Below are 27,084 nucleotides of genomic sequence, written 5' to 3'. Positions count from 1 at the left end.
CCATTTGAGGCCTGTTGTCTTGTTTCTAGTGGGAGAAAACCACTTTTTCAGTTCATAGAGCTGCATTCCTTAACTCACCGGCTTTCTCTGTTTTTAAAGTCAGCAGCGTAGCATCTTCAAATGTCTGTTTTCATCATCCTGTCCCGTTTTATCCTTTTGATCTCATCTCCTGCCTCCCGATTATAAGGACCTCCGTGATCACTCAGGGTCTGCCTAGATAATCCAGGGTAATTTTCTCAAGGTCCTTCAATTAATCACACCCTCAAGGTCCCTTTTGCCAAATAAAGTGATATCGGCTGGCTCTGGGAGATTAGAACCAGCGACATCTCTAGCATGGGGGATGTGGGCCATTATTCAATCTACCACCACCAGGAAGCAGTTTTCTATTGAACATTTTAAGATAGTGGAAAAGAGATTTTAGGACATATTATCAATGTTGAATGGTTTGTAAACATTTTAGTAGTGGCTTATTTTTCAACCAAGTTAATTATAAAGTCATTGTTAGATAATAAGTACTTTCTTCAGAAAAGCTAATAATAAACTAAAGCAACAATAATAAATTAAGCTTCACTTCCTTGAGAATTGCACTGTAATTGTTCTCCAAAGATGTATTGCTATTCACCTCACTGATGAAGTAAATAGGAATCTTGCCCTCAAATGATAAAGAATAATAAAAATAGAAATAAAAACATTTAATATCAGCCACTTGTAATTCGAAGGGTTTGGGTTTACAGTTTTAAAAGCTTTTCACAAAACCAGGAAGTTGCAATAATATTTGAATCAATGTTATTCAGATGCCTTTGCAGGGCAAACAAAGCTCTACCATTTGAACAACCAAACCACTGTTCAAATTAATCAGTGGGAACTTGATAAATTCCACTGATGTAGAAAATTAGCACTTTGCATGTTTTCCAGATTTTGATTTCATTTGGGCGTCTGGTCATGAATTATAACCACTTTTCTTGGACTCGAGCTATTTTGCTTGAAATCCATTATTTCTAGCAGAATTATGAGTCTTGTTAGGGAAACGCCAGCTATTTTCATTTTGAGCATCTGCACTGCAGTTCTATTATTAACATAGAGCTCATTTAAAAAGGGGGAAGCATTAGATTTGTGTCTTTGGGGCAGTGGAGGAGGGGTGGGTGGTGGCGACTGGAGCTTTAGTGAAACAAACAAGCTCACAGAGCTGCTTCCAGTTGACACAGCTGTCATGTAAATATCTGTCTCTGCTGTAGAGCTAAGAGATCCTGGGCTTAAAGACCTTGTAGCCATATGTAAACAATGCAGGGCTGATGACAGGTTTACAGCACTGGAGACAACATGTGCAGCTGTTTTATCCTCCTTCCTATAGTGAGATACAAATGTTCAGGAGGCTGATGGCAGATGCTTACCACCAAGTTCTAGAAGCTTACGGGGCTAGTCTTGCATTTGTGATGTGCTCTGCACCATTGCCTGACCAGTCATACCTTATGTACTGCCCGTGGTGTGAACGCTTCCAGAGCAGGCTCCCTACTGCTTCTCTCCCTCCCTCTCTTTTCCTCTCTGGCTGTTGCCCATTGTTTCCCCTGGGAGGCAGTTAATAAAGTATCTCAATGCCTGACCCACGCCTCTGCATGCTGCATTGATTAGAGGGCTCCCCAGATCAAATAATCTAAAGAGTCTAATGCCCAGATAAGTCATTTCCTCTGTTCACTGCTTATTGCCCTCTTCTCTTCAGGCATTCTTTCCAGTATGCAGCCCAGACTCATTACAAACCAATCAAACAGAAAACAAAGTATTATTTCAGCCAAGGTTCACTTAGTAGAAGTGAAAGCTCCTGTGGATGTGACCTGGGAAACAATGACTATACATATGCCAGTTTGGAGAAACATTTTTTGCTTTCTCTTTCAGCTCTTCGAATCAGAACTGAGGCAACTATGCACATTTTCAGGCCAACAAACCCCTCGTTTTGACTTTTAGATACTTATTTGGATTCTTCTAGGAAGCATAGTATTTCACAATCTGAATTACCCACAGTCCAAACTTATTTTGTTTTCTCATCACATTACGTGTTGATGAGCACAATCCCAATAACAAGTTCGATTTTTAAACTTTTTTCCCCCTTATTGGAGCTACTTCCTTAAGAAGCAGGATTTAACACATTCAGATTTCTGAGCTCCACTATTAGACTAAATCGTTTTAAATCCAGGCATAACCACTTATTAAACCTGTGATTTCAGGTAAGCCACTTAAGCTACCTCAGCTTAACATTCCTTATTGTAAAATGGGGATAATAAAAGTACTGATCTCCTTAGGATGTTTTGAAGATTACTGGACAATCCATGCCAAGTCTTCAGTTTAATTTCTGACATATAAGAACACCCATTAAATATGAGCCATGATTATGCCCTCACTGGTGTGGCTCAGTGGATTGAGTGCCTATCTGTGGACCAAAGTGTTTCTGGTTCGATTCTGGGTCAGGGCATATGCCTGGGTTGTGGGCCAGGTCCCTAGTGGGGCCCTGGAATGGGGGCATATGGGAGTCAACCAATCGATGTTTCTCTCCCTTTCTTTCTCCCTCCTTTCTTCTGTCTCTAAAAATAAATAAGTAAAATCTTTAAAAAATGAACCATGATTATAATTCTCAGATATTAAGAATACTGGTGTAAGTTAGCACCTCTTGCCAAAAGAAAAACAAAAGCTTACCAAATCGACGCATACACAGCTTCCCAACTTCCAATCATGTAAAAGCCAGAGATTCACCCACCAAACGAAGTCTCCCCTGAAAACCACCAACTGTTCTGGATCTAAGATACTACATATTACCCAGAGAACTTCCTTTTCTGTCCCATAAATTTGGAATCTCTACCCTATTTTTTCCTGAAAAATATTTGGTCAAGAATCTGATTTAAAGCAGCTCAGAGCTTGAAGAGTTCCTTCTTTGGTGAGAATGGAGTAGAAAGCTCTAACTGGTGGACAAACCATTGTAGGTTGTTTGGTGGTGTGAGTACACACCCTCAACTATATGCTGGTTTGACAAAACTGTTGTAGGTGGGAATTGGAATTTAAACACTCTGAGGATTTCTTTTTTTTTTTTGGAAAAGTTCATTGTGGGTTCCAATAACTGACACACAAGCTGACCTTTTTGGGTATACTAATGTAAATCCAATTGATTGATTGAACTAATAATTAGGTTTATACAAATATTTAATGACTAACATTTCCTGAGCTATAATTACGTGTCACTACTATCCTAACCCCGTATATATGTGTTCTAAGAACTTTAAGAAGTAAATAATATTCTTCTAAATGAATTACTAAATGAAGAAATAAATGCATGAGGAAATGACAAACAGACATTTATAAACAATTCAGCCACTATTTGAGATTTAATAATTATAGACTTTTGGAAAGTTCACCAAACAATCTAAATGCACAGCAGAATTTTCCTGAGATAAATTGCTAGTAAAAGCTTCACAAATAAATGTCTGTTCAATGGTGATAAAAATACAAACCAATCTAACAGCCGAGGAAATGAAATGTAGTCTTCAATGCAATAACTAATATAAGGTTATTCAAGAAAGGAGAAATAATTAATAACTCAAGTTATATGATTAGGAACTTTCAAACTCATCTAATTTTGTCAATTTTGTGTTCCCTGAGAGAACTGATAAAATTAAAAAATTACATCTTTCATCTCTGAAAGAAGCATTTACCTTTAGCTGAATAAATCCACTAATAATGTCAAAATCAATTCACAATATTAGAGGTATCCTACTCCAAGAGCTGGAGCTTTCATATATTTCTAATTGTAATGCTGTTCTAATGAAAATGTTATAAGGGATGTGTCTACCTGAGAGGAAATTGTCAAGAGAGATTATATTAAACTTCATAGTGTATACAGTTCTGGTTTCACATTTGATAGATTTATAGCTTCACATTCACTGTGAAAGGGTGGTTATTTACTCTGTATTATCTTGTGACTTTAATTTGAAGGTTTCCATATCCTCGCTGATGCTGGTAATTTTCAGTATGTGCTAGAAATAATGACTGTATTTATGACATGTTGAATATTTTTACAATGTGCTCCCCCTCTAATGGGGTCACAAAGTATTTAAGCACAAAAATTTGCAGTCACTCTGCTACCTACAAACAAAACGAACACATAGAATTTTAGTGTGAAATCCTAACAATAAGTATTTCTTGTGTCTAATGCCAGATATAGGTAGTGAAACAATTTGATAGAATAAATTGAGTCTTTCTTGATAGAATGACTTCTCCTAGAACAAGGCTTTATATATTATGGATATAAAAAATAAAAAACAAATGCTTCGAATTGCTAATTTATTATGCATGCATTGCCTTATGTTCTATAGTTCAATAGCAGCAGACTATAGGCCTGCCAACCTCTGCAGAATATCACCATACTGCTCCCCCATGGAATGAAGTATAGAACAAAACCTCCGATCCTGCTGTGTCTCTGCTAATGAGATATACTTGGTGAAATGCTTGTTCATTAAAAACCTAAGAACAGAAATAATGGGATACATGGGAATTGAAGTTTCAGGATGTCTGAACACTAACATAGTACAAATCATAGTCAAGTCATATTTAATAAACAGCCACATATACTCAGACCACTTAACCATCAAGTAGCCAGGGGTCTTACAATAAATAAATTATGCTCGCCTCACTGCTAGGACATAAAATCCAGGCAATAAATCTAGGACATAAAATCCAGGCTTTCATTAGGTAGTGACTGGGGCACTAAAAGTGATAGTAATGAATTCAGAGCAGAGACAAGAATTAAATTTTTCTTCAATATTGTTGCTATACACAAATTATTGCCAAACCCAAATTAAAGAAATATTTATTTTCTTTTGACTGTTTTTTACATATGGAAACATTTATTTTCAAGAAACAAAAATAATATTTTATGAATATCATACAAAATCACCAAGAAAAATTTCTGTGTGTTTCCAGGGAAATTTGAACACCCCTCCCATGTCCTATAATTTTATTGTATTAAAAATTAATTCTTATTACATTCTCCAGGAGAATAGGTTATGCCAAAAGATAAAATAATGCTTTCTTTGTTTTATCATTCAGTAAATACCTGGAAAAGAAAAAGGAAAAGAGGAAAGATAAAGAAGTTTTTCTAATGTCTTCTAGGTGTTAGATATTTTCATATTTATTATGAAATTAACTAGTTGCTAAGCATTATTATTTTGATCACCCCCACTTAAAAGTAAAATGTGAAATTCTGAGGGTCAAAGAAGTTAATAAATTTGCTTATAGTCATGGGCCCAAATTCATTTGTTTAAATAAATATTCAACAAGTACTACTATGTGCCAGGCATTCTTCACTGTGGTAAAGAAGTAGTAGTGGTGACTCAGAAAGTTCTGTCTTTAAAATAATAAAATCCTCATGAAAATACAGATGATTACAGGCTGTGATGAAAACTATATATCAAATCAAGTGGGTGTTGTTGCAACAGAGAATAACTGACGGAGGATGTTCTTCATTAGTTGGGTGGACAGATGAGGCTATTTTGAGGAGGTGGTATTTGAACAAAGATAAGGAAGTGCAGGAGTCAATGCTGTGTAAAGCTCTGGTGACAGGATTGCAAGATAAACAATAAATCAAAGTCCGAGAGGCAGAAAGTTGTTTGGTGCGTATGAGGAGCAGAGAGGCTGACCCTGTGGGAGTCAGTGAGTTAAAGAAAGATTCATTAAGTCTGAAGAAATAGACCACGACCAGGTCTCTTGTGGTACATTAGAGCATATTTGGATGTTATTATAAAGGTATTGAGAATCCATTGATGATTATTTGTTTTTATGTTTTTAATACGGCTTAAGTTGATTTTACAAATGGAGTATAGAGTTTCTGTTTTTGGAATGTATTGCAGAAAAATCCTGGAGGGCTCAAGAAAAAATGGACAAGATATAAAAATCATCTGTTAGAATGGATGAGAGAACTAACAATGCATGAAAAATTACAGGTCTTCAGCCCTTTAGAAGAAGGAAAACTAGGTAAGTGAGCCAGATGTGTGGGATAGCTTTTTTTTGCAAGGAGTTTCTGCTAATGCCAGAAGGAACATCTGTGATACTGGGGAGCTGGGCAGAAATTTTAAAACTTTCTTGGGTGGAAAATAAATAGTACACATCAGTGTCTTCCCAGGACGGGGAACTTGGGTCAATGTACAGGACTTTGGATTGAGACTCTGAAGACAGCACCTTATTGCTAAGTATGAGTGAGAAGCACGTCAATGTTAAATTCGTAATGCCCAATTTCAAATAATATTAATTCCTATAGGTGGGTTAAAATGATCTGTGATGGCTAGTGGCCCAAAAAGTCTGCAAGGAGCAAATATAAATCTTCTTAGATAAAGATAACATTATCCTAAACTTCACATTATTTTATAGCTTTTCACATAGATGTTCATATCAAACAGTAAAGGAGACAAGACAATGTAATAAAAACTATGATAAATAACAGATAATAGAAATATTGCAAATCCTAAAAATGGGGTTTATCAAACATAGACTCTTAAAGAAACCTTAGACAATAGTGAGAACTTGGCAGAGAACTAAAAATTATAAAAATAATCTGATGGCAATTTTAGGATTAAAAAATACAATAACTAAAATCTCAATGGATTAAGGGATTGATTTAACAACACATTAGACACAGAAAAAGAGAGAATAGGTAAGAGATGGTTGAAAGACAATAGTAAAAATGAAGGAGAAACAAAATAATAGAAAATACAATAGTTCCCCCTTACTGACAGGAAATATGGGTAAAAAATATGAACTGAGATTGGAGCTGCAACCGTAACCACAGGAGAGCTTTTTGCACCTTGAAAGATTCTGCACATCTGTTATCTGCCCCAGCCTGCAGCAAGTCTGTGCAATGCCCTTGATAAAGAGGGTGGGGAGGCTCAAAGCTTCTGCCCCTCCACAGCCTTCAGCAGGCCTTGGCCCCGCATGGCTGAGTGTAGACCCCACCCGTCTCCCGGGCTCAGGAGGGTCTCTCTCAGCATTCCAACTCTACTCAGTCCAAGGCAGAGTAAGCTTTCATGTGCCCCAGAGGGCTCAGCGCAGTCCCATGAAAAGAAATGAGGAGGTGGGTGCTCAGGGCTTCTCACTATTCTAATCTCTCTTTCCTGCCTATACATTGTTAGTAAAACTTCGTAAATTTGGGGTGATTTCACCTTATCTCTCTTTCCTCCATTGCTCTGAGGGATAAAAGCAGCTATGGAATTCCTCTCTTCAAAATTCTTCATTCCATCATTTACCTTTCTTTTAGCTTTGTAATGAGTTAAAAAATAAACTATGGCTTTTTAAAAAGCTATTCCACATTGCTCTTAATGTTAGTTTGAGTGTGATAAGTTTAATAATTTTATATTTTATAAAATAACAATTTTGGAGTTTATATTATTTTCCTTACAGAGCAAGTATTACATGCATCTTCCCTCTGTTATAATGAAAATGAAAAAAAGTTGTATCTAGTAAATTTAGATGATTTTCATGCATATTATAAATAGTTTTTTAACATAAGCAATTTTTGAGGAAAGAGAAATAAAAACACATTACAGCTGCAAAATTACTTTCCTTCAAAGTGCTTTAATTTGTTTGGTAGGAATAAACTTACTATGCGACGTGTATTTTCAGGCTCTTAATAATTTTTAATCATTTGTGTAGGGAATGCATCATTATAAAGCTTCCCAAGGACACCAAAGGTATCATTAAACTGAGATAGTGAGGCAAAGAGAAGGAAAATTACTCTTCCCTACAAAATAAGAGAAATTATGTTAATACTGCTCCAGAAAGACATGGTCCAGAGCTCTGGTGCCAGAGCCCTGGTTTGGCTTGCATATTTTGATGAAATGGTGAGAAACCCTAACCTGAAATTTTGGGAAAATCCTTAGCATGCATAATCTAGAAAAGATTGTTGTAGCCAATGGTTATAATATTACTAAACCAACAAGAATAGGGACCATGGTTTTCAATTTTAATGTAAGATAGAGTAGAAGGCAAATTATATGTGTGCAAGGTCATACCTGCTTTGGTGACTATTGTACATCTCATGCTTATTATAATCCTTAGGACATAGTGGAATCACAAGTGATTGAAATATAATAAGAACATAAATATATCAATTTCCCACTTTGAGGTTAATCATCTTTTCTTTTTTTAAAGATTTTATTCAGTTATTTTTAGAGAGGGAAGGGAGGGAGAAAGAGAGAGAGAGAAAAATCAATGTGCATTTGCTGGGGGCCATGGCCTGCAACCCAGGCCTGTGCCCCGACTGCGAATTGAACCTGCGATGCTTTGGTTTGCAGCCCGCGCTCAATCCATTAAGCTATGCCAGCCAGGAGCTCTTCTTTATAAAACATCTGTGCTATTGACAGTAACCTAATACCCTACTCTTTGACTATGTAGAGCAGAAGAATTAAAGTTGAAATACAACAAGAAGTGGAACATACTTGGAGCTATCTAGGACCTTACTTAGTACTCTAATTATGTGTTTGGAATAGCTAGATGTAGGAGACCATTCTGTGTGGCGTGGGCCCAGCTCCCACTAGGAGATGCACAGGACCCACACCCACGGATAGGTTCTCTCATGGGGAATCAGGCCTGCAATGTGCCTAGGCCACTTTGAGTCTTGCTTTTTGCTAAAATCTCCCTCACCCTGTATTGAGGACATTCATTGCAAAGTAACTTCCTAAAATCCATGCTAAATCTTCCAAGGATGAGTGTAACCCGGTTCAACCACTTTTGCCTTTTCATTTGCAAATATCCCTCTTCTGCGATGTGAGTACCAGCATCCTCTCCTTTGTTTCCTGTAAAACGTAACCACCTAAAGTGAACCTGTGCATAGTAAATGAGGACCATCATGTAAGGTGCCCAGGGATAGAAATAAAGGCCTATCATATTGGAGGCCGTGGCCTTTGCTCCCCTTGAGAGAAAAGCCATGCTGTCCCTTTTCTTCCACTGAACTTGGTAGTCTGTGTGAGTGTCTCATTTCATCCATAATGACTTGGACACGGGTCGGTGTCCATAACGATGTGGGCCGGTGCCTGCATCAGCTAGATCCGGGCAGAGCTGAGGTGAGAGCCTGCTTAGACACACGATTCTGTGTTCTTTACACTGTGCTAAATAAGAAGGTCAGTTTTGGGATTGGGTGTGAACTCAGTTCCTGGCTTTGCAACTTACTAGCTATATGACTTTCAACAAGTTGTTGGTAGTCCCTAAACCTCAGTTTCTTTATTTGTCAAATGGGGGTAACAATAGTATCAACCTCATTGGATTATTGTGAGGATTAAATAAGAAAATGTATGAAGTTCTCTGTATTGTGCTTTCATATAGCATTTAATAAATTACCATAGTAGTAGTCATTGATGTTGTTATTATTATGTACTCACTCTCTTCACCTAGACACAGGCAATGAGCTTACTTTTTTCTGTAAAGAATAAAATATAGATGATTAATTTCACACAAAGTAATGAATCAGCAATCTTGAAGTAAGGTTATCATAATGAAATTTTCTCCTGGTTTAATGATTAAGGAAAGCTTTGTGGTAGGTATCAAAAGAAAAAGAATGTTTCTTTTTTTTTTCTTAAGAGATCCAAAATTCTGTTCTTTTCAGTCTTAACTAATGTGGGTAGTGTTCAAGAGAGGTACTTTCCCAGGTCTTGGATCAGCTCGGACACCAGTTGTACAGCTAGCCCACACACTTTAAGTGCATCTAAGGGATTCCTACAAAGAGGTAAGACAGTTGTTTGAAAAAGATTTTGTGAATGCTTGGTTGCACACTTAAAGCTCTTGAATAAAAATAAGAACCAGATTAAATTTATGGATAACATTGCTCCATTCTAAAATGTATTATATTTGCTTTTGTCAGTAAACCATAGATACACTCATCAATCCTCTAATAGGCATTTAAAGAACTCCTGTATTAACAATAATCTCTTATGTGTACTTAGAGGTTAATTTAAAAGAAAGTGAGGTCAGATTTGGAGTGGACAATACAGGAATGATTAAAACAAAAGTGATAATTGGAGTCAAAGGAAAGAATAAAATTACCCCACGGGAGCAAAGAGCCCAAGCCAGATCTGCTTGATATGGGCTGGTGTTTGATTACCAGCTGGTGTATGGTTAACTGCCTTTCTTGAACCACTACTTATACTAGTTAGAATGGAAAAGAGCGGAACTTTGAATCTCTTAAGGAAAAATAAAAACATTCTTTTGAAATCTCCCACAAGCTAAATGTGGAGATCAACAGAAGCAAAACAAAACGAAACAAAACAAACCAACAAAAACCATAGAAGGAGAGAGAGCAGGAAGAGTCTTTGAAGCAAGGACAATTTTCTAGAAGTGGATAACCAGTCCCATCAAATAATCCCAGCACTAATTCCTTCAGAAATTTTATGCACGAAGTATGTAAGCATAGAAAGGACAGCTAGTGGGCATGTCAGACTCGAAACTGCATTTGTGAGGGAAGTATACCATTTTTATTTGGATTGCACCGTGTGGGTACAAGTTGAATGTGAGGGTGGGATAGTAGCAAAAATCATGGAGGGGGAATTTGATAAAGGCCGCCAAGGCATATTTGGTGTCATAGGCAGGCAAAGGAAAAGCTGAATTGTATGTAAAATTTTTAAAAAAGATAATCATATATTCCAGCAAAGTGGGCTGTGGTGACCTTCTCAATGAGGAGGGAGTCTAAGAACTATGTATGTGATGAAACAGGAAGTTTGTTAGAAAAGTTGTCGGGAAAGAAGAAAGATAGAAGGGTAGCTTTATCGGGGGAGAAAGAGTGGGGGAGAGACAGAGCAAGAGTGAGTGGGAGTGACAACATGTGGAGTCAGAGAGCTGTGCAAGTGGTGGAAACCCACACTAGCTGCTACTGATTTTATCACTGAAGTAGGAGGCCGAGTCACCTGAGCATGATGCTCTGAGCTGCAGTTATGGATTGGAAATGAATGAAGACTGTTCAGATTACCTGCTGTACAGAATAAGCTACAGAGTTAAGTAGGGGTGAATAAGAGGAATGAAGAACACGCAGAAGGTCTGGCTGAGGTTGAGTAATAACTACAAATGGCTTTGCACCAAATTAAGTGGTATGACTTTAATAAATGACCCAATAAGATAGAGTCTATTATTATGTTGAGCAATAAGACCTCACGATGGATCATTGAGTTGGAAGTTAATCTTCGCAAGTATATCTGCGGTTCCTTTCATAACTTTAAATGCTGCCTCCAGACAGCATTTAAACAGAAATGGCTTAGAGATAGATGAAAATATTTTTAACATTTAATCAAAAACTACACTTTGTTTTCACAGGAAAAAAAAGAACTTTTAAAATTCAGTGGATTTATCATGTATATAGAAATGTCATTAATATATAAATAGACAATTTAATAGCTTTATCAATGAACTATTGTTCAATATTCACAAACCAGAAATGGTTTAACTTCTCTTAAATGGATAGCTGGTAATAATTATTATGAAAATAATTATTCATTTCCAATTCATTTGCATTTGCTGAGTGCCCATTCTGCCAGGTCTGAGATAAGGCTCCTGGGATATCAGGATAAATAAGGTGGAATTCTTGCTTTCAAGGATCTCACTGTATAGATAAGAAGATAGACTAAATAGAAATAAAACTTGTGGGGCATAATGATTACAGTGGGCCCTAGAAATCAGAAACACACCACCACGAGGGCCTCTCAACCACAGGTGAATATTTTTAACACATTTACACGGTTCTAGGGAGATTTGGGAGCCCTGACAGGGAGGAGAGAAGTGTTTTTACCAAGCATAGAGTGCCTTCTTTGTGATGGGCACTGTGCTGAACAAAGAGGGTAAAGTGATGAACGAGAGACAGGTGGTCTCAGCCCCCAAGGGGCTTTCAGTCTGTTCTGGGGTACAAACGCATGAACACATTTTTAATGTGCTGTGCTCAGTATCATGATGATGATGGTGCTGGAGCTGTGGGAACACAGAGAGGAGGCACTCTCAACCTATTTGGTGCCACCAGCATACATACAGGTATACGTATGGATCCTGCAGGAGGAGCTCGTTGAGCCCTGAGAGTTTGGGACTGAGCCAGGTGACATGGTGGAGAGAGGGGAAGAGAATGTCGAAAGGCACAGATGTGAAAAGGAACACAGTTTGTATGGAGAACTCTCAGAGCAGCTTAGTGTTTGGGGCACCTAGATTTTCAAGCAGGGAAGGGCAGCTGTGCCTAGCAGGGCCAATCCTCATTGCACAGACAAGAAAGTTGAGGCCTGCATGAATAAGAACAAGTCAGCATCGTCACACAGGTAGCAGATTCTGGGACAAAACTTTCACCCACGTCTGTCAGATTCACAACATTTGCTTTTTCCATATCTTCAGAATTACTTTTTACAGACATATTTTGATAAAGGTTACAACATAATAGGAAAAATATTTTATTTTTTATTTTATTTTATCTGTTTCTGTTCAAAAGAAAAAACATAATTCTTAGGAGTCAGAACTATGAATATATTAATGAGAAAAAACCCCAGAGTAACAGACAAGAGGGAAATAACAATAGACAGAATATTTATGTGTATATAAGAGAAATGATGCAAATTTATCACATTAAAATAGCTTAAATTACTTGTTAACTTGTCAGAAATAAAATATCAAAATTATAACTATGTAGTAACAGATTAGCATAGGGATAAGGCTTAAGACAATATTCTCTGGGTTGAAAATGTCACAGACACGTAAAAACAGCTCCCTGAAGACTTTCTGGTTGTCATTCTCCACCTATAATGAAAACTTCCTCAAATGATAAAATCATTCTACCACTGTAAAATATTAAAGTTATTGATTTTTTTCACCATTTTTTCCAACTCCCAAACTCATAATTAAGCATCTTGTCATCAGCTGGTCTTCATTAGCAATTTGCCATGACCCGTTCGATTCTGATGCTCAGGACAGGATTGAAAGACCAGGGCATGCTTTTTTTCCCATCCCATTAAAGTAGCTAACAAATTGGGCATGAAGAGAAATTATGGCAATGTGATGAAAATAGGAACAAGGTAATTAAAATGAGATAATTTAATAGTGTATACCTTAGGTGAGAGGAGAATGAACTTGGAAAATGTAACTCATTAAACCACAGCAGAAGCAAAAGAAGCAATAAAATCCTGCAAATGCTACATAACCCTGGAGATCTCTCAGCACAGCCAAGTAGCAGACCTCTTGATGAAAAGTGATTTTTATAGACCTCATGAACAGGACACATAAGCAGAAAAGCAATTATATTACTGACTCATCAAGGGGGGTGGTGGAGGGAGTTGGAAGAGGGAATAGGAGGGTAAAATGGTGGTGGAGGGAGACTTGACTTGGGGCAGTAAACACACAATATGATACGCAGATGACGTATTATAGAATTGCACACCTGAAACCTCTATAATTTTATTAACTAATGTCACTCCAATAAAGTTAATAAAAAGGAAAAAATAAAAGTGACAGAAAATCTCAAAGTAAATAATAATAATAATAACTACAATAACAATAATACTGACCCATTGTACTGGAAGAAACATCGATAGTTGAAAATAAATGACATGACTAATGGAATATGTGAAAATGTGTACTGAGGTATTTTTCATGAAGCAAAAGAAAGAGGAGCATCTAAGTAACCTATGAGCAAGAGCAAGAAGATGGGTATGTTAACTATTGACTATAGTCTACGTATAAGGCCTACCTTTAAGGAACAGAATTTCAGGTTAGGGACAGTTTCTTGGTTAGCACAGACATTAAAGCGCTAACTACACAGTTTGTTTAATTTCTCATTTTGTTTTTTGTTTTTTTTTGTTTCTTCTATAGGGCATTATGGCTATAAAAACAAAAATCAAAAGACCTCAGGCGTAAGACCCTCAACTCTAGACTTATGGGCATTCTGTACATGAAAGACACTATGCCTTCAGTGTGTGGGGATTTCACTGGTCAACTTATTGCACGTTTCAGAGGATTTTTAGATTTATTTTGTACCCATGTTGCATGAAGCAAAAAATTTCAGAAGAGATTAAATTTCACTAGCAACACAGTTGCAAAGTGGACTGGCCTAAATGAATTGAATATCACATTTATAGATATTTATAAATTGAGTTTCATTTTCTGACCCTGAGTTACATGCATACAATTAATGGCTAATGAATACTGGAAAAATAGAGGTACTTCTATTTTTAATTTAGTATAGACAAGAGGATTATTTATGAATGAGTCAATTATATAAAATATGATATAACCAAAATACTTAAATAGATTACAATTGTATAATTAAACCTATAATTTGAATTTGTGTGCACTTAATATATACAATAAGTGTTAATGGTGGTTGAGGCCAAGTCTTCATTCATACACATTTTGATTTTGTAAGATTGTAATTAATGAGGTTTTATTATACAGGACACAGGTATTAGAACTTTCTGATATTACAAGAAGAGACCTAGCTACAACATAAGATTATGTATCCTAAAAATTCCTGGAGGTGGGAATTAGGAGAAAGAACAGAAGAGAGCATTAAATAATACCTAAGTCAAAGGTTTGGGGAAGAAAATTCCTCTAAGTGCTAGATACTAAGCTATTTACTCTGCGTGTTATGCATTCAACTGTACATTCAGTGAATAAAAATGAATGAAGGAAGGAGTGAGTAGACACCCAAAGACTAAATAAACTCTGGGTTACAGTAGCAAACAAAACTCTCCAAACATAGTAACACGGTGGATTTCCATTCCAAAGGCACATCGCATGACAACTCCGAAGAGTGAGTTACTGCATTTGGTCACATGACTGGGTTGTGCGGGGGTGACTAAAATCTCTGTGGGTACACATGTCATTTGACAAAGTCCTCTTTGCTGATTTTTAGACAATAGTGGGCTCTGGATTTAGATGTACCGCTCTCAGCTGAAGTAACTCTGAAATGCCACTACATTATGTCTTTTTTATGTCAAAATTAAAGAACATGACACCTTAATTTGGCTCTAAGTGATATCACATAGTCCATGCTCTTTATATTCTTCTCACCACTCTCAACACATCTGAAGCCCTTTCCAGCCGAATCCCTTGTCCAAAGAGCCCAACTGTGGAATCGCGCTTCACTTTACTTTTCCCAGTTGGCCTATTATTCGTACCTCCTCTCCCTTCATCCACATTCCTACTGTTGTTCCCTGTCTAATCTGGTCTTTCTCTTAGCTCTTCAAAATTTAACAAACTGAAAACTTAATTTCCCCTAGTATGGGTGTGCAAAAGTACTCATGATTAATTAAATTTACCTCCCACACCTACTAAACAATTTTTCATGCTTCAATCTGAATATTCAGATTCAAATACAATTAAATGAGCACAAATAATGTGGGACAATCTATGGTATTGAGGCATTATCTTCCTATTTTGGATGAAATAACTTGCTCCAGAGCATATGCTTCAGAGAGTGGATTTGAAACCATGATTTGTGACTACAAGGTAATGTAGTATTATTGTTTAACTCAATCTACCAGAATTCGAAAGAAGCAGGCATGGACAGATAGTTCATGCTTGTTCCTGGAGCCCTTGCACTACCCCGTACGGCAGCCACCAGGCACAAGTGGGAACTGAGCTTTTGAAACCTGGCCAGTGCGGATTAGATGAGCTGTAAAGTGCACATTGGATTTCCAAGGCATAATAGTTTTTAAAACAATGCAAAATATTTCATTAACATTTTGTATGCTTTTTATATGTTGAAATGATGTTTTGGATATACAGGGTCAAGTGAAATATAACATTAAAATTATTCTCGTTTGTTCCTTTTTACTTTTTGACATAGGAACTTACACGCATGGCTCACACTATGTTGCCATAGGACATCTCTCCCCTAGAACCCGCTGTTCAGACGGGGTCTAGGTGGAATATGTCACAGTTCTCTAAGCACCGACAATATGCCTTCATTTGAGGGCTTACTTAATGCTTACAAAATACTGATTTCAGTAAATAATCAGATATTTCTTTTCTATTACTATACCTGCTTTTTCCATATTGAAATGATAATGGCTACAAAAACTGCCTGTGTGGCCATACTATTAAGAGTTTAAAAATATAAATGCCTCAGACACCGAAGACAACAGGAGACAATGGTCAGGTGAACAACAGGACATAGGAATTCCATGTATATAATATTTCTCTTCTTGGAATAGAAAAATCTGAGATTAAAGCAATGGTATGAGAAAGCCCAGCAATGCCATGAGGGTCTAATTGCTAGCCATCTCTCCTTTGGGAGCAGAGTGAAGGAAGGTTATTGTTCAATGGTGCAGGCAGACCGTTGCCTTTGTCTGTTTTGCAGTTTGCAATTTGAGTGAGAAGGGAAACCAAGCAATATTGTTTTCTGGATTTTTTTTTCTTGTTCTTATTACCAGTAGTTCTCATTCTGGTTCACAACCAGCCAGTACTTATGGAGGAATTCAGATTGAGTTTGTTGGTTCTCAAAGCAAAGTATCATGCTAATGAATTGCTGTAAAAAGAAAGCTGGTCTAATTATAGCCAAATGGTGCAAAATAATCTTACTTATGATTGCCTCTGATTAGGTGTAGGCTGCTGTGTTCGCTGCAGGGGACTGCAGATTATCATTGCAATGGGAGGTGCCCTCCAACTGCCAGGAGGGGAAGGACTTGCAGAAAACAAAAAAATTGCAGTGACTTTGTATCCTTTTGCTCTTAAAGTTATGTCTTAAATTTTCCCATATTCATTAGCTTGACATTGGCATTGTTCAGCTAATACTTACGAATGACTTGATCTCAGGTTTAATGAATAAATATTAATCAACTGATAAATATTTACCCATGGACTACCATAGTATTACAGCTAGGCTCATGGGCATAAAGGAATACCAATTTGTTTAATTTTCTGCAAACAAAAGATTATTTACTTTAAATCTAAGTGGAATCCCACAGAATTGTAAGGTCAGGAATCACCAAGTACAGGCCTCAGTTTGCTGGGACTGGCTCTAGAGAACTTACTAGACTTCCAAAACCTTCCTTCCAGTGTCCAGCCATTGCTTCTCAGGTACTCCAAATGGGACTGCTTCCAGCTCCTCACTCCACTGCCTTCCTCTGGGGATTTCTAGTTTCCTCCCTCTCCACGCCCTGTTCTTCCACTAGAGCTTATACTACTTGGTCAAGTTCTCCCCAGCCAGAGTCTTATTTGATGATCTTTCTGATAACAGGTTTCATTGCTTCCTGGCAATTCTTTCTGTTTTCTGGCTCAGATTTGAGAGGAAAATTCATTAACTGAAGTTATGTTTTTAAGTCAGTCTACCTTTGTAATCAGGTGGCTATGCCCTGCAACTGTTGGTGGAAGCATTTCCCTAATAAATGGTGAGGGAGCCACACATCATAACTGACACTTCCTAGTATATATTCTCATAGTAATGAAAACTTTATTGAGAATGTACTATGTGTAGGTACTATTCTAGGGACTGGAAATACGCAATTGAGAAAGACAGACATAGTCCCCAAAATGGTCAGCAGCCACTGTAATGATATGATCCCATAATCTTAACTTACAGAGTTGGGTTTAATAATTATGATATTTTATTTACTTTATTTCAACTTATATGTAAATATATCTTTTTTGCAAATATAAATTTATATGCTAATAAAATTAAGAGAAGGCACTCAAATTGCTTAATCATTAAGAAAATGTACATTAAAACAGATGCCACTACACATACACTAGAATTTTTTTTAAATATCAAGTTTTGGCAGTGTAAATTGGTATAACCTCTTTAAAAAACTGATTGGCAGTACCTACTTATATTGAACACACACATATACTATACTGCATGCTTTAGCAATTCCAGTCCCAGGTATACGAGGTCTGTTTGGAAAAAGTCCAACCATTGTTAACACAGTGAGAATGGTTCGCATGACATCAGTGTAACCTGGCAGCCAAGGACAGTGGACTGGAATGGGCATGTGTGAACAATGATGACTTTACTGTACTAGCAGCAAGGGCAGTAGGTGCTTTTGAGTGAGCATGTGTACTGTGTGACCAGTGCATTCAAAACGACTGAGCGAGTAGAGCAATGAATCTGCATCATATTTTGTGTTAAGCTTGCACATTTCTTGGAGAAAACTATCTGGATGATTCAGAAGGCCACAGCTATGGGCAACTGGTAACTGGCAGCTTTATCATGACAATGGGCCAGCTCATGCATCACATCTCTTGCAGGTTTTTGGAGAAACATCAAATCACCCAGGAGACTCAGACCACCTATAACCCAGATTTGGCATTGTGAGACTTTTGGCTTTTCCCAAAACTCAAATCACCTTTGATAGGGGAGAGATTTCAGACTGTTGATGAGATTCAGGAAAACATGATGGAGCAGCTGATGGCAATTGGGAGAATTGTGTAAGGTCCCAAGGTACCTACTTTGAAGGGGACTGAGGTGTTAGTGTCCTATGTATAATGTTTCTTTTATCTTGCAACTTATTCAATAAATGTCTCTATATTTCATAGTACATAGCTGACACTTTCTGAACAGACCTTGTATATCTAATAAAATAGTATATATGTACATATATGCACTAAAAGACATGCACTAGAATGATTCAGTAGCCCAAACTGGAAAACGTCCAAATTCTCTTCAACATTAGAATAAATAAATATATTATAGTATACTTACATTTCAATATGACAGCAGAAGTCAGCAGACTACAGCCTGCTTGCCAAGTCAAGTTCAATGCCTATTTAGTTACTGGCCTTTGAGCTAAGAATAGATTTTATATTTTTAAAGGGTTGTAAAATCAACAGCAAAGAATATGTATCAGAGACCAAATGTGACCTACAAAGCCTAAACTATTTAGTGTGTGGTCTGTTTTAGAAAGTTTGCTGACCTCGACCACAGCAAAGAGAATGAATAAACCACAATAAAGACCAGTAATATGGATGAACTCACAAGCAACATGCTGAGCAAAAGGAGTTACAACCACAGAGTACCTGCCATATAAAAAAAGGCAAAACCAACTTGTGATCTGAGAAGTCAGGTTAGTGGTTACACTTGACCAGAGTAGAAACTGGAAGCGAGGATTAAGTGTTGCTTTTGAAGAGCTGCTTGTTTCACAGGTGTGTTCAGGTTGTAGAAATTTGAAAGCTGTATGTACCATTATGAAATGTGCAAACATAATTACCTGAACAAGTTTTATCCGACAGGGTATAGAAAAATGCACTTAAACTATTTCTTCCTCTCAGGCCATGTAAAAATCTTGGGAGTGTGGTGTGGAGCTTCTGTGGTACCCAGAAAATTGAAGGAAGGCTTTCCATCTTTGGGTTATTATGATTACCAGTGATGTCTTCATTTTCTGAATCACGTGTTCCTTTCAGGCACAGCTCCCTGCACACAAAACTAACTTTCTTTCTTTCTTTCTCTCTCTCCCCTTCCTTTCTTCCTTCCTCCCTTCCTTCCTTCCTTCCTTCCTTCCTTCCTTCCTTCCTTCCTTCCTTCCTTCCTTTCTCTCTTTCTCTTTCTTTCTTCTTTCTTATTTTTACCTGATACTCAGGCCTCTGTAACTTAGGTATTTGATTCTTTATGCTTGATTGTGGTTTTGTTCTCTTATCTCATATCCAAGCCACTAGGGAATTCTGTAGGCTCTACCTTCAACCCAGATCTGCATTCTTTAGAGAGAGGGGAAGGGAGGGAGAGAGAAAGGGAGAGAAACATGCATGTGAAAGAGAAACATCAATTGGGTGCCTCTTGTGTGCCCCAAACAGGGACCTGGCCTGCAACCTATGCATGTGCCCTGACTGGGAATCGAACTTGGGAACTTTTGGTTTTCAGGAACATGCCCGACCCACTGAGCCACACTAGTCAGGGCAACATTAAATATTTCTTAAGTCCACATTATGCTGTCATATAAAATATATCAATTTTCTGAACTTGTCTTCTAAGGTTATATTTAAACAATCATTCACTTATATAAATATAGCATAAATGCACCCAACAGTGTGAATGCAATGCAAGACTTACTGTGGAGAAGTGAATATCCACATGAAACTTAGGTTCAATATTTAAAATGTTTGTTTTTTACTAAGGTTAAGAATAAGACTGTGTTACTACAAGGAGATGATTTCTAAATTATACTTTAAAATATATTTGGTTCTATGATTATTACCACAAACAGAAATCTTATTTGTTAATGGAAATGATACAAACATATTTTGATTTTAGTTGGCTTGGTGAGAAAGTTTATCCTTCCATGGAGAGAAGAACAAATGGATGGTAAGTCAAAAGTTTTAGAAATGCAAAGCAAACTAATTAAAATGTCAAAATCACTTGGAAGAAACAATATTAGTGGTTACTTAAAAATTATAACATTCTGGAATACTCTTTCTCTCTCTTGAGCATGGCTACACCTTTGCCCACCCCCTTCTTTCCCCAGGGCCTGCTCTTCTTTCTGGAGCAGGTCTATGCCTTATCCCTCTCTGCTTCCCCCAGGCGCATTTTCTTTGCCTTTCTTTTTCCTAAACTCCAAGAGCCCTCATTTTGCGTGTAGAACATTTTTCCTGAGCTCAGGGGCAGCCCAGCTGGCTCACTTCTTCTAGGGGTTCACTTCTCCCTCTGTGGCTTTCTAAATAAACTTTTGCTTGATATATATCTATATATCTATGTATATAGATAGATACACACACACACATATATGTATGTATATGTATATATACACACATATATACACACACCTATATCTATTTATATCTATATACCTATCTATAGATATAGATATACCTATAGATACACCTATCTATATCTGTATCTCTCTCTGTATATAACATACTTTATCAAGGGTTGTTTTATTGAAAATTTTAATGACAAAATATTTTCTTCAGCAAATACATCTGGGAAAACAACTGACAATACACAAAATAAATTATTTTTAGTAAAGTTTGACAACTTTTTTACTTAAATAATGACCACATAATGTTATTGACATGTAAGTGAGTAGTTAGTCTTTTACTCCAAAATGTTTGATAAGAGGCTCAGATTCTACTTACAATTATTTTTTTTGTAACTGAGTACCCAGAAAACATTCCTACATATAACAGCTGAAAAACTAATGGGGGGTGGGGGAGATGGGAGTCTTGATCTGCTTTTAAACAAATCATGCTTCAAATATAGGCTTAGTAATCACATTGACCATGGACAAATTACTTAACTTACCCAACACTTAGTTTTCTCACCTGTAAAATGAGGACAATGATAGTGTTCACTGCATAGGATCATTGTGAGGATTAAGAGAAATAATATGAACATATAGTGGAGTGTCTGACACATAGTACAAATTCAGTAAATGCTAATTATTGTTTTTATTGCTGTTATTATTATAGATTTTTCTAAACGAGCTTTGTGAATATAGCTTCACAAATTATAGTATTGATCTCTTTTTGCATTCAGTTATAAAACTTCAACTTTATTTTTATTATAGTCTTCATATTAAATGCAGTCCATCTTTCCATATTATTAATATCACCTTAAATCTCAAATTATCTAATTTTTCTTCTATCCTTCCTAGCCTTGTATTATTTACAGTTCTAATTGTCACATCATCTAAACCTTTACCTAACTTATGTTTGAAATGAGAGTAATATAAGCAAGCAAAATAGCGTAATATTCAGATACCTAAATTTCAATCTTTGAGTTTGATTGATAGTAAGCCAAAAATTAGCACTCTTTGGGTAATCATTCCATCTGGTAGAAATCTTTAAACATTCTTTCATAGTGTCAAAATTGCATTTATCATGTTATATTTTGAATAATAGTGATTTTTATAAATTTTTTGATTGCTCTACTAGACTGTAGCCTCCCTGTTATTAGGGACCATGACTTAATCTATTTTCATCATGTATTTATTTAACTCACAGCATGTAGTGAAGTACCTTATATATGTACTTGCTCAGTAGATGTTTTACTCACAGTTAAAAGGATGAACACATGATTTAAGGCTTAGATGAACATATCTTTAACTTAAAAATATCATGACTCAGTTGCAAAAAAAAGTTTACTTTCTTTAATCCAATAGCCAGTTTCTAGAAGGGAACTGACCAGCCTTTGAGATCAACAAGGTGACAGTGATCATAAAAAGATCGTCTTTGCCTCTATTTCATTTTCCAAGTATTACATGTCTCTTCTTTATAATCCTTCTTGCCTTCTTCCATCTTAGATTCCCCTGCTGTGAAGCTTAATTAAACCATGTTTGCAAAGCATATTGAATCGTTCAGGATAAAGATGCTACAGACTTATGGTGTATATACGGTGATATGCTGTTTCTGCTCCCTCCTTGGCCTTGTCTATAAATCCCATGTTACTCCAAAGTGGTAGCAGCAAAGCAATATCTAATCTGAAGTGATATAAAAATATAACACATTTCCACTGAGTGTTCCTAGAAGGCTTTTAGAATGTGTTTTCTTTTCAAACATACCCCTTGTAGTTTTTCTTCTGAAAGAGCAAAGCAGGAGTTGGAAACCAATTCCCATCCTGCAAAAAATTAACTTTGTTTCACTGAACTGCAGTGGACAAATTGAATGACCTTGGATCATCACTTTACAGTTTAAACCCCAGTTCCCTCACTTGAAAAATATGGAGTCAGAATAGGTGATCTCTCACCTTTGAAATATGCCAAAAAGTCAAGCAAAGAAGGCAGGTGATTTCTTATGCACAGATTTATATATACCACTGTATATGACATTACGATTATAATTCTAGTCCTCAGTTATTAGGATGACAAATGAATTCATTATTTAAACATATATGGTTTGGAGAAGGATTGCAAAATTTAACTGATTGTCTTAGATGTTAACTGCCTGAACGTCCTCCCCCTTACTCTTCCAATCAGACACATCCTGGCTACCCCCGAAAGTCCAGCACTTGGACCATTCTATATTGTTTTAATTTTAGCCTCTACATGTTTTCATCCTCAATCTAAATTGTGAGTTCTTTAAAAAAGCATTCATGTCTTATACTTCTTGTTAACTTTGAAAGGACCCACCAACCTAGGCATCAGAGACCTTGAGAATGCAATGATCAAGGAGCTTTTATAAATATCTAATCACTATGTCAGCTTCATTGCCATTGCAGTTAAATATGAGCAACTTTCCACGTCCGTGTAATACATCATAATGAGTCTCAATATGGATCCAAAGCCCAACTCTGCCACTTACTTAAAGTCTTTACCTCTAAGTTTTCAAATATGTAAAATGGGGAATTGTCACCTGTCTTTCAGAAGTGTTACAAGGATTAAATGAAATAATGCAAGCAAAGCAGACGCATAATAGATATTTGATAAATGGTAGCTATCAGTGTCATGATTAGAGTGAACACGGTAGTCATACCTTTCCTTTTGTACATTTACAAAACTAATCAGCAGTCTTTAACGTCTCTGTGCAAACAGATCTCCTGAGGAGCTCCTTAAACATTCAGCCTCTTAGGACAGCCCTAGAGAGCCTGACTCTGGCGATCCCTGAAACTTACTTTGAGAAATGCTGGCTCACAGTTGAATTGTTCATAAATCATTCATATTCTTAAAATACTTCAGACACGCATTCCTCAGAGTCCCAAAGTTGTCAGGCATTTGACTCTTTACTAAGTATAAAAATATTAAAATACTTTTATGCCTGCTATCTTGAAAGTTAGGTGGCTCGTTGAAGCAACCTGAAAGCTATTAGCTTGAAAAACAGGGATGAAAAATTACCTGGTGTAATTTTTCTGACTGAGGAAAATAATTGCTTTCTCACATCCTGAAAATTACACAAACTTTTTTTACCCCTCATATTATAACTGTCATTTCCAATTTTCAAGTATGGTTAAGGCCTCAGGTTACCCACATATACTTTGAAGTTCATCATTTCAGACAATTATTTTGGGGGTAAGGTCTATACCTGATCTCATTTTGCTCTTCTGCTGATTGGCAGCATCACTATACAATTGATATTAAAACTGGTAGCAGTAAATTGCTTCAACCAATACTTTTTGATATATTGTTCCTTAGCTCAACACTCAAGCACTGCAGAATTTTGAGAGCAAACCACAATGGTTATGGGCACCAGGGCAAACACATGTTAGGACTATAGAGACAAACAGATTATAACCAACACAGATTTCCAAATTATTTAAACCTTATATATAAAATTATTTTAAACCTTAGTCTGTAAACATTTTTAGTATTTAAATTTTTGTCTTTTCTCCCAAAAATGTAAGCCATTATGATGAATGCTAATTGGGGGCAACAAATTTGACTTTGTCAGATGGTTTAAAAAAGATGAAGTACATTCTTTTCACATAAAAGTCTGAGTCAGTCATCCATTGCTGGTAGGAGGCTTTACAACCAATAGAAACCCAAACACCTTCCATCTTGTTGCTCTGTCATCCTCACACAGAACTTAGATTTCACTGTCCAAAAGGGATGGATATTCTGGCTCCTGCCAATGCAGCCTCATTACGGCCCACGGGAAGGGGTCATTCAAGGGGTAGGCATGGTTCTTCCATTGAAGTGTTCAAACCAGAAACAACACCTAAAAATCCAGTCACATTCCAATGGGCAGAACTTAGTTGCATGACCACATTCTCACAAGAGGTTGTGAAAAATGTACTGATGCATCTTTGGATGCATTAAGATAGGCCCAGCTATAAATTCTATAATTAAGTGAAGAGTGGATATTGGAAGTCATCTAGCTTCCTCTTGATGGTTAAGTGGACTTAGTGCACAGTGAATGAGATTGAGTCAGTGCACTAAATGGGGACCTCAGGGTACTCCATTGTCTGGTGACGTTGTATGGAAAGCAGAAATTGTGCGAAGAAAGGCAAAGTTGAAGACTAGAGACAAAATATGCTTATGTTACATCTTATGTTTGCCACGGGTCAGCCTGATCACTTAATGGTCTAAAAATGTTCAGATATCTTTCTAAGCATCTAACTTGCTAGTGAGTTAAGGGAATCTAGCATTTTTTAAAAAACATACCACAATATATTAGGTGAAGAAACTTGGGCCATGTTTAGGAAACCAGTATCAAGCTGACATCAAGTGTTTAATTTTGTCACCAAATCTGTACAAACTCCTGGAAACGCTAAAATTTGAAAATATATATTTACTATGTAATAAATCCTGTGATCATTCCTTAGAAGTATAAAAACTACCATTTATTCCCTGTATAGCTGCTTAGTATTTCATTGTGTGAATGTACAACTGTTATTCAACTAGTTCCCTATCGGTGATAATTTAGTTGTTTATAATCTGCTATTACCAATAGTGCTACAAAAATGGCTTTGTGTGGTTATTAATTTTTTATGATATTGGCAACATATCTTTGGGATAGAGTCTTGGAAGTGGCATTCTATACCTTTAGAATGGAGTGAAGAGGTAGTGTGGGGTCATTGCCATAATAAAATTCACCATATTTTGGGTACCTGAAGTCAGGAGAAAGAAAGAATCATTTGATATAGGTGAAACACTTTAAAAAATATCTAAGCATAATTTTCATTTTAGAAAAAGTGGCATAACTAATGGAAGACCTTTAAGCTAGAGGGAAATTCTATCCTAGCCAATGGATAAGGAAAATCTCCCTATGTATGGTTTTATACTCTTGCATATGAAAAAAGAGAGAGAGAGAGAGAGAGAGAGAAACATTGATGTGAGAGACAAACACTGATTGGTTGCCCCCACACAGGCACCCTAGGTATGTGCCTTGATCTGGAATCAAACCCACAATATTTTGGTGTATGGGGTAATTCTCCAACCAACTGAGCCACCCTGACAGTAGATACTTTTGTTTTTAAAATTATTCCCCAATTTTTTATCTTCTGTTTTAAGTTTCCACAGGAAACTTATTGATGTCAAATGTTGATCTATAATGATTAATAGAATTTTATCTTTAATGTAAGAGATGCATTTTTCATCTTGATATCTATAGTGCGTAGCTTATTCCATGGCATAAAGTAGCGGAACATAAATAATTGTGAAATGAATGAATGAATAATGAATGAACGAAGGTCTGATAGGTAAGCAGACTATCTGGAAAATCTAGCACTAAGCAACCAGAGAATGTTTATGCAGGTCTATGTCATTAAGAAGCAAACAGAAATCTCAGGAAGCAGGTAATTGCATAAATCAAAAAAATAGCAAGAAGATGCTGAGACAGAATATCAGGAACAAGATTCAGTCTCCAAAGAAGACAGTAGCTCATAACTAAATGCCAGCCTTCAGAGTGTCCAGGAGGTGATGCAGCCTGTCATAGTGTTCATTTAATCTTTTTGATAGCTGTATAATACAGGTACTATTTGCTTCACTTAGTGGATAAGAAAAATAAGTCCTAGGAGAGTAAGGAAAATGACCAAGTTTGTGCAGTAAATAGTAATCAGAGAACTGGAAGGCAGGTCACCCAGTGATCTAGCTATAACTAATAGAAATATAAACTCTTAGAAGAGTTAGTCCAGAGTAACTCAAGAAACCAGACAGACACAGCAAGCTAAGGAACAGGGTTTATTAGCAGGGAATAAGAGGGAAAGTAGAGCCAAGCTAGGGAGGTTGGGGAGCCAACCAAAGAAGGTTAAGACTAGCTCGGTTCTTCTTAGGGCAGGGTTTTTAAGCACAAAAACCCACGAAGGGTTAACTGGTTGGGGTGTCAGAGTCTGATTGACTAGAGCTGGTTGCTGGGTGCCATTTCTGCTGACCATTGTTCGTGATACATCTTGTCAAGCTCAAGTTAAAGCTCCATCCTATTATGCCAGATAGGCTGACCTCAGACCCCAGTCTTAGCCGGGCATGTTTGTCCTGGGTAGGGTCAGCAGGCAGTTTCCCGGGCTACAGTTTCCCACAGTACAGTTTTCCCACCTGGTGATTTTCCATTCCTCCTAGGCCTACCTAGGTCTGTCAAGACCAACTCAAAGGGTTCCCATTTTGAACATTCAGGCACCAGAGTTGCCCTCAGGCACCTGGTACCTCCAGTGTCACTAGAGAAAGCCAGTCCTCATGTGAAGGACTCCTGTCAAGGCAGACACAGGTAAGTAGACTAGCTTTCCCTGGAGCACAGAAGTAAGAATTT

At 36.9% G+C, this 27,084-nt stretch overlaps 1 long non-coding RNA gene across 1 annotated transcript in view; it reads left to right on the top strand.

Annotated features, from left to right (window-relative positions):
* Window positions 1-5,645: 5,645 nt before the first annotated feature.
* The window catches only part of LOC118496692, a 46,253-nt gene continuing 24,814 nt past the window's right edge, over window positions 5,646-27,084 (top strand). Inside the window, exons 1-3 of the long non-coding RNA XR_004899249.1 lie at window positions 5,646-6,012; window positions 16,584-16,698; window positions 18,910-19,043. This is a non-coding gene — a long non-coding RNA (uncharacterized LOC118496692). The remainder of the gene's footprint in view (window positions 6,013-16,583; window positions 16,699-18,909; window positions 19,044-27,084) is intronic.

This window comes from Phyllostomus discolor, chromosome 9 (assembly GCF_004126475.2).
Source record: "Phyllostomus discolor isolate MPI-MPIP mPhyDis1 chromosome 9, mPhyDis1.pri.v3, whole genome shotgun sequence".
In the NCBI taxonomy this organism is placed as follows: Eukaryota; Metazoa; Chordata; class Mammalia; order Chiroptera; family Phyllostomidae; genus Phyllostomus; species Phyllostomus discolor.
Note: the sequence above shows the minus strand (reverse complement) of the source record. Positions and strands in the feature narration are given on the sequence as shown.